Below are 9,086 nucleotides of genomic sequence, written 5' to 3' on the forward strand. Positions count from 1 at the left end.
TCCAAAATTAGTCGAAGTGTACGTAAAATGGTCCAAACAGCCAGGCATCAAAAAAACAAAATATGGCTTACAATTTTCAAAATGCTAATAAACAAAAGGTTTCATAGTCCCACTCGAAATGCAACACAATAATTTCACTATGTTGATGGACTCACTATAATAAATTAAGGTTTTAGAGACAAGAAATTAAAGACATTAGTTGCCAAAGTATTGTTTCTAGTGACGAAATTGGACCTTTATTGATAAATTGTCATCATTTTGAGATCAACTGGTATACCGGTTCATATCTGAATTGGCAGTCCAATTTTCCGGTACAAATCTACCAGCGGATATTTAGAACTATGCTGGCCCTGGGTTCAATTTCGCATTATTATTGTTACATGTATATTAATTTTTACAGCTATAATTTTTACAACTATAATTTTTACAGCTATATCTATGATTATAGCGAGGAGGCTGGAGGATTTTTTGGTCGAGCTTTCAAATCCAGAAGAGCAGATCTCAAGGCCGACTGATGAATTACTGGCACAAAGACTGGTGTTGTTCAAGAAGCTGGCATTGTAAAAAGTATTTTCAAACTCAGTTGGGATTCTTCCAGTGAGACAGTTGGAAGACAAATTGGGGGAAGTTAGCTTTAAAAGGCCAATCTGAGTTGGAATTTGACCTGAGAGCTCATTCCTTGACAAGTCCAAAACAGTGAGGCTCGGTAAAGAACCAAGTTTGGCAGAAATTGAACCTGAGAGTTGGTTTCGACTGAGATTCAGAGTTTTGAGCGACTTCCATGAGACAATATCTGATGGAAGATGACCGGAAAATAGATTCCCATCGAGCAGCAGAATTGTCAATTGAGAAAGTATTGTCAATTCTTGGGGAATTGTACCAACAAAGAGGTTGTTACTTGTACTGAACACTGTTAAATTCTTCGAAGAAGACAACCCAGTCGGGATTTCACCTGAAAGCTTGTTATTACTGATCTCGAGTCGCAATAAACGTGGTGCGAGTGTTCTTGGAAGCTGACCGGTAAAGGAGTTGTCACTAAGCATCAACAATGTCAGATTGATTGATGTCCACAGACCAGCTGAAATACTGCCAGAAAGGTGATTGCCATTAACCCGAACAATCAACAAACTCGAACAATTGCCAAGTGAGTTAGGCAATTCACCACTCAAATTGTTATCAAATGCCACAATTCCTTTTAGTCCACCATTAGCGCACAAGTACTCCGGCACCTTACCGGTGAAATGGTTCTTGGCGACTTCAAACCCCCGAAGAATGGAATATCGCCCCAAGTCCGGTGGCAATGTTCCAGAGAGATTGTTGCTGGACAATCGTACATATGTCAGTGACGGAAGGCGACTAATGCTTTCCGGTATCTCCCCCGAGAGTTGATTGGAAAATAGAGACAAACGTGACAACTCTGTTAGTGTACCAAAATCATCCGGAATTGTTCCTGTCAAATTGTTTTCGGATAAATTGATTACCTCCATCTTCGAAGCTTCAATGAGCTGAGGAATTGGCCCAGACAAGTGAATTTTGGAGAGATCTACTATTCTTAAGTTCTTCAGAAGAAACAAACCCCTCGGAATTGTACCAGAGTTATTGTTTGACAAGTCCAATTCATCGAGCTCTGCTAAATTCCCAATTGTTCCCTGGATTTCACTGATCAAACTTGAATCTTTGATCAATAATTGTTTAAGTTTCCTCAACAGGGCAAAGGTGGATGGAATCGCCATCGGCGCAAATTTATTGTCCGACAGCTCCAGCATTTCGAGCCTTGACAGGTTGCCAATTTCTGGCGGGAAAGAGCCATTAAACTCATTTAGAAAAGGCCAAAGGGTTGTGAGCTCTGGGAACCGGCCGATGGCCGCTGGGATATCGCAGGTGAAGTTGTTGCCGCTGAGGTTGAAGGTCCGGAGATGAGTCGACAACCGGTTGACATCGCCTGGAATACAGCCCACGAACAAGTTTACGGAGAGGTCTAAATGTTCAAGCTTGGTACAGTTGTAGAGAGCCGTAGGGAAGGGTCCGGGGATGTAATTGTACTGGAGATCAATGGCGGTGAGGTTTTTGAGGTCACAAATGAACGGTGGGATTGGCCCGGTGATGGTTTTGTCGATGAGGGAAAGTCCGGTGACGGAGCCATTGGAGCAAGTGATCTCAGGCCAATTACAGTGGGTGGAGGAGTTGGAGTTTGGTGGTGATGATGTCCAGCGGTTGATGGAGGGTGGATTGGACCAGTGTCGTTTGAGTCTGAGTAGGATTGTTTGTTCTGAATCTGTAGACTGGGAGTTTCCATGCAAGGGCAGAATGAGGAGTGCGAGGGAGAGTATGGAGAAACAGCAATGCTAGATATCATGAAAAATCTTTCATGAAAATAATCATGAAAGCTTTGTGACCTTTGAATTACACTTAAAATAAAGGACCACACACTAATCAAGGTAATCCAATGATCATAACTCTTTCATGATCATTTTCATGAAAAAATTTCATGATCCCTAACTTTTCTCATGAGAAAAGGATTTGGAAAGATGTTGTTGGGGTTATTTTGGACATTTTAGAGGTGGGTTTCGCGGGTTTTTTTTTTTTGGGTGGAACGTAGCTTGGGAAGTGCTGGTGGTAGGTGTTTCATAACTTGAACCGGCTGGTTGGTTTTATAATGTGATCAGGTGAAAAAGTCAAGTTTTGTCGCTGGCTAAGAGCATCTTCAACGGTTTAGTATTTTTTTAATTAAATTTGAGTAAAAAATGACTCATTTTTTTAATCTGCTATCAGTTGCTTCAACGGTGCATCAAAAAGAAGAATCATTCCGTGGGTCAACCGGTTGGTCGACCGGTAAGGCAATTTTTTTTTATTTTTTATTTTTTAACCTTTTTGAATTATTTGAACCTACCAATTTTTGAAAGCTGGTTGACTGGGTGGTCGACAACCTGTTCTCACTTTAATAAATTATTTGCCAAATTCTCATTTTGATACTTGTTTGCTGAAACCATTGGAGCACTAAAAAGTGACTTTTTCACCAAAATTCAAATCTGATGCCAAGTTTAATGAAGTTTTGGAGATGGTCTAAAGAGACAAAACCTCACCGTCAGTGTTAAGGCGTGCAGTGCCGTTTTGATTATTGGAATAGTTGATTTTATAAAGTGTTTTTTTATATATTATTTAAGAAAGAAATTAAGTTTATTTAATAATCATAATTTTTTATTTTATTTTATCTTATTTTTTTTAATAAAATAAATGACAAATATGTTTTTCAAAAGAGAATAGTTACAACTTTGATTATAACCTCTAGAAGTGTTGGTTAAGACTTGATTATGAGTTGGTCATACATATTATAATATTAGTTATGACTCAGTACAATATTGATTATGACATTATTTCAATTATGATTTAAAAACTCTTTGATTATATGGTGTTTGATTATGACTCTTTTTGTTTTTAGGTATGACTCCCATAGGATTAAGTTACGATATTTGTAATAATCAGACTCACAAATATCATAACTTGCATATAGTGCACATAGCATTTTCAAAAGACAATTTATTCTTTTGAAGAAAAACATAATAAAATAAAAATGTTATGATCATTAGATTGACATAATTTTTATTAAGGATGATCTATATAGAAAAACCCTACCAAATGGATGGTTCGGATTATCGGAATCAAGACTAGACAAGTTTAAATTTTATATGTATTTTGTTTAAGGTTTGGCTTTTCTCAAGTTCAAATTAGTGTTTAATGAAAAACGTCATTAATTCTCGCATGACCTATATTGGACAATAAATACACCTATTAGGACCTACACGTAAGTCTCCCTAAATTTTGTTAATTTTTTTCTTCCTCTTCTTTTACTATCATTCTATTACATGATTTTTTTTTTTTAAATATTTTTACTTTTCAAAGAAGGCGATTGAGTTTGTTAAAGATGCCCAAATGGATCGAAGAAAAACAAGAAAGTGAAGAAGAAAGAGACTTAATAAAAGAACATATATTAGGCTTAGAGATTGAGAAAGAGGTCTTTTGGGGCCAAAATTCGAAGGTTTTGATTGGGTTTGCAGAGGAAGTACAAAAGTATTTGTATTCTTTTTTTTCTTTTTTTTTGGTTTTTTCCGAGGTCGTTTTACACAAATTTATACAATTTTGTTTTCCAAAGGTTGTCTTACAACTTATATACATAAATTTTTTTTTCTAGATTATTTTAGGGAGACTTATTTATAAGTCCTTTTTCAGACACTTATGCTAGGCTAAGTCCTGTGTAATTTCTTATAGAGTCTCAAGTTCTATTTAGATAGGAATGTATTCCACAAGATCCCACATAAACGTAACATGACGTGACACTTACATAAACGTAACGTAACGTGACACCTACATAAACGTAACGTAACGTGACACCTATATAAACGTAACGTAACATGACACATACATAAACGTAACGTGACACCTACATAAACGCAACGTAATGTGTCACGTTACGTTTCACAAACTTAATGAGTTTTTATGTTTTAAAATTGAATGTGAAAATGTTGCTGGCTTATGTTGGTGTCATGTTGCGTTTCATATAAATATGATCTATGGTAACATTCAATTTCCTATGTAGGAAATTGAATGTTGCCATAGATCATAAGTGTCACGTTATGTTTATGTAGGTGTCACGTTACGTTACGTTTATGTAGATATGATCTATGGTAACATTCAATTTCCTAATTAAATGCTGCCGTAGATCATATATAGGTGCCACGTTACGTTTATGTAGGTGTCACGTTACGTTACGTTTATGTAGATATGTCACGTTACATTTATGTAGATGTCACGTTATGTATAGATGTCACGTTACGTTTATGTAGGTGTCACGTTACGTTACGTTTATATAGATATGATCTATGGTAACATTCAATTTTTTATATATGGTTTTACTATTATTTATGATATTAAAAACTAACATTGACGGTAAATGTGTCAACAAACTTCTCACAGGACTTATGAGAGCATAAGTTTTTTAGTATGACCATATGTAACATAAGTCTCTCTAATAGGACTTATAAATAATTTTCCCATTATTTTACAACTTTGTGTTATTCAAAAGAAATAACTTTTCAAATAGTTACTTATCAATATTTATCTTTTATTTCTCTAAATTATAAGTGATCTAAGACTGTTGGATTTTTTTTATTTATTCATTTTTTAAATTCTCAATGAGTAAGGCTTTTGTTTGTTTATTTGTTTAGTTTTTTTGTTTTTTTGGGTATAAATTCTATAATTCTTTAATAGCTCTTATTTAACAATTTAACAATTAGTCATTATCATCAAATTCGGAATTGTGACTGAAATGTTCGGTTTGATTTTAAGAGATAAATTTTCAAAAAAAATCTTGGGAAAAGAGTTCATAATTTTTTTTATTTGTTTGGTTATATATTTTGGAAATAGTTTTGGAGTATGTGAGTTTGGAATGATTTGATATTTTTTTGTAATTGAATAGATGTGTATAAGAGAAAAAGTGATTGATTGATGTGTAAAAGATAAAAAGTGAATTTCAATTTTTTTTTTTTCAAAATCACTAACTAAATAAAATTTTAAAAAATTTTCTTCAAAATTTATTTCCTAAAACCAAACCAAACAAGGATAGAGTGTTCGAGAATGGTAACAGCCGTGAGAAACGGGCTTGCTTGCTTATGTTGTCAACATCCAAAGGAATCTTTTATGCTGGGTTTGGTGAGAGGATTTGGTGAGAGATTTGAAAAGGGAAAGGGAAAAGGTGTGTGAAATTAGGTCACATTTCACCTACCTTTTCTATTTCTTTTTCTAAATTTCTCATCAAATCCCCCAACCAAACACAGTATTAAGAAAAGTGTGTCCATTGTTCATGCAATTCTACGGGAATCCATCGACAATGTTGGCACTTTGGGAGGCCGACAAAGTGTATCGATTGTATTTTGATTTAAATTTTTTATTAAGTGATTTTAAGAATTTTTAAATTATAAAAAAAATTTAAAATTCATAATTTAAATTTTTTTTCATGGAATGCGAGAAATATTTTCTCCTTAAATTAAGGGAGAGATTTTTTTCATAAAATAAGAAAAATATTTTCTTTTTAGAATGAGGAATAAATTTTTTCCATAAAATGAGCACTTATTGTTATGTATTAATTTCAAAATACAAACATGTGTAAAAAATTTAACAAGATAATTTGATCATATTACATTAAACCAGACCTAATAGAATATTCAAAAATATATATATATTAGATGAAATAAAATACTTTAAAGGAAAATTTATCAAAAAATAACCCTTACTATATTTTGTAATATATATTTTTTTTTTTGAGCACCATTTTTTTTTTTTTTTTGGTAATATTTGGATAAAGTGCTTAATGGTAACCGCCTTGAGAAATGCGTTTGATTGATATCGAAAGGAATCTTTTAGATTTGCTTATCAAAAACTAGTGGATGACTTTACATGTTAGGCTTTTGCAGTGTTATGATTACATCAGGTTGTGACAATTCCAAACGGATTTTGATTCTCGTCTAATATTTTTTTTCTTTAATTATTATCTCACATTTTATTTAAATGTGACAAGTCAACAGTTAAACATTATTATATTTTGCGATCTTTAATCAAATGTTGAATGAGGAGAAAGAGAATTTTTTTTCCATGACAATAATGTTAACAGCCGTGAGACTTTCAATGAGGATGTTTGGTAATGACTATCGCATATAGGCCCATTTATTTCAAGAGATGGAGAGATGATTAGGGTTGTGACTGAAATTGAGATAGAGGTGAGATTCATTAATGTTGTTTTCTTTTGAGAGATAGAGAAGGGAATGAAATGGAGGTTCAGATTAGGTTGGGTCTTGGAAAGGGGATTGGATAGAGGAGTTGAAGGTGATATTAAAAAAATAGTCCGCCAGACTATTTTTTTTTTTTTTTTTTTTTTTTTTTTTTTTACATGTTGGACATTTTTTTTTTTGAACATTAATGTTTAATTTTTTGTATTTTTGTTAAGTAAAATCATTGTTTTATTTTTTTTTCAATTATTTTATTTTTTTTTTTTTTTACCATGTTGTGCATTTTTTTTTAACATTAATGTTTAATGTTTTGTATTTTTTTATTTGTTTTATTATTTTATATTTATTTTATATGAAAATCATTTAATAATTCTTACACCAATAACTATCATCAAAATAAATATAATTTTATTTAATTCCCTTACTAATAATTTTTTAGGGGTTTTTTTTTTAAGGTCCCTGATATTAAAGTTGTATAGCATAAAGGACATTCAATATTTTCATAATGTCTAAGGTCCTTCAACAATATTTTCATAATGTCTAAGGTCCCTCAACCTTGATCCAGAGAAATTTCAGTCCAGAGAAATTTTGGACCAGAGAAATTTTAAATTTTTCTGGCTCAAATTTCTCTGGAAAGTCTAGATTCAGAATTTCTCTGGTCCAATTATTCTCAAAATTTCTCTGATTTAAGGAAGGAAGGGAAAATAAACGATCATAACAGTAAACTCACATCCAATGTAAGGGTATTTGAAAACTGAGCATACACAAAATTATCGTCAATCAAACTAGAGCTGAGATGCAAATGTTCCAGTGCATTCATGTGAGACAAAAAGCAAAATCTGCCAAGAGAAGAGTTGGACATCTCCAAGAAGGATAGGGAACTGGTTTCAACATATAGAAAGGCTTCAGACACATCTGCATATGTTGCTCCAGAGAGAATAAGCTTCGATATAGGAACTTTATTACCATGCCCTTCAAAATATAGAATGAATGTTGCAATTACTCATGTTTAAACTTGGTCCAGAGAAATTTTAGTCCCAGAAAAAATTGGTCCAGAGAAAATTCTGGGAAGAATTTCCCTGGACCAACCCAGAGAAAATTTAGTTAAAAAACCAAAGAATTTCTCTAGTTTCAACTTCAAATGAAAAAAAATTCAATTCACAATTTGGAACCTGGAATGCTTAATGGACTTCACAGAGAAATTCTAGTTTACAGAGATTTTCTCTGGTCCAATTTTCTCTGGACTTCACAGTTCACAGAGAATTTCTGACAGGTCTGCAAAGCAAAAGTTTATTGGGTATGGTTTGTGCAGATCATAGCAGAAGTTTATTTGCAAGTTGTGGTTACATAATTGCCTTACGTGCTGGTATATACTTGCCAGAACTATGGCATACACAAACCACATTGAAGGCAATGAGAATTTTAGAAAATGTTGATGTGTCTACTTCTATTTCTAATTTATTTGTTAAACAAAAAGAAAGTCCTGCTGTTGAATCCAGTGAAGAAGTTGAAGAATCTGATGAAGAACTTCCGGGTCACGGATCCGGGCGGCGCGGAAGTCTACGACGGTGGCAAATCGGAGGGAGTAGTCGGAGGAGAAGGTGTTGAGGAAGAGGTCGTAGAGGAGGGTGTGGCAGCGGCAACTTTGGAATAGCTTCGGCATGATCTCACCGATAAACGATTCGAACAAGGAGAATCCTCATCTGGTCAACGCCGCTCCGGCGAAGATCGAGTCGATCGATGTGTCCCTAGCGGAGAAGCTGAGTGCGATCTGCCAGAAGATCGAACGCCTGAGATTGGACAGAGAGAAGACGGAGAAGATGCCGAGAGAGAGGCATTTGGTGATGGAGACGAATTTGAAGGAGATGGTGAAGAGAGGTGAGGTCCAGAAGCTGCGTCAGATCGAGGTCGAGAGGTTGTTTCGGGTAGAGAAATGTTTAGAGACCTCAGACATCAAAAATAATTTTATGGATCTTTTCCATTACGAAAAGTGTGAGAGGGACCCTAGACCGATTTTCCTAATTTTTTACTATAAATTCTTTTCGTTCTACTTTTAAAAACTAACGAGATTTAACACTTTTTTTTCTTTCAATTATCATCTACCACTTCCAATGAAGACATCAGGTTGTCACTATTCCAAACGGATTTGAATTCTCTCACTTATTTTTTATTTTTTATTTTTCCATGAAGACATGTGGCTGTCACTATTCCGAACGAATTTGAATTCTCTCACAATTTTTTTTTCCCATGAAGACATCAGGTTGTCACTATTCCAAACGGATCTGCATTTTCTCTAACAAATTTTTT

At 33.9% G+C, this 9,086-nt stretch overlaps 1 pseudogene; it reads right to left on the bottom strand.

Moving 5' to 3' along the window:
• LOC145805579 (uncharacterized) overlaps nt 1–8,442 on the bottom strand; it is an 82,242-nt pseudogene extending 73,800 nt beyond the window's left edge.
• Between the last annotated feature and the right edge of the window lie 644 nt (nt 8,443–9,086).

The sequence above is a fragment of the Camellia sinensis genome, chromosome 13, assembly GCF_055761805.1.
Source record: "Camellia sinensis isolate YWXY chromosome 13, ASM5576180v1, whole genome shotgun sequence".
NCBI lineage: Eukaryota > Viridiplantae > Streptophyta > Magnoliopsida > Ericales > Theaceae > Camellia > Camellia sinensis.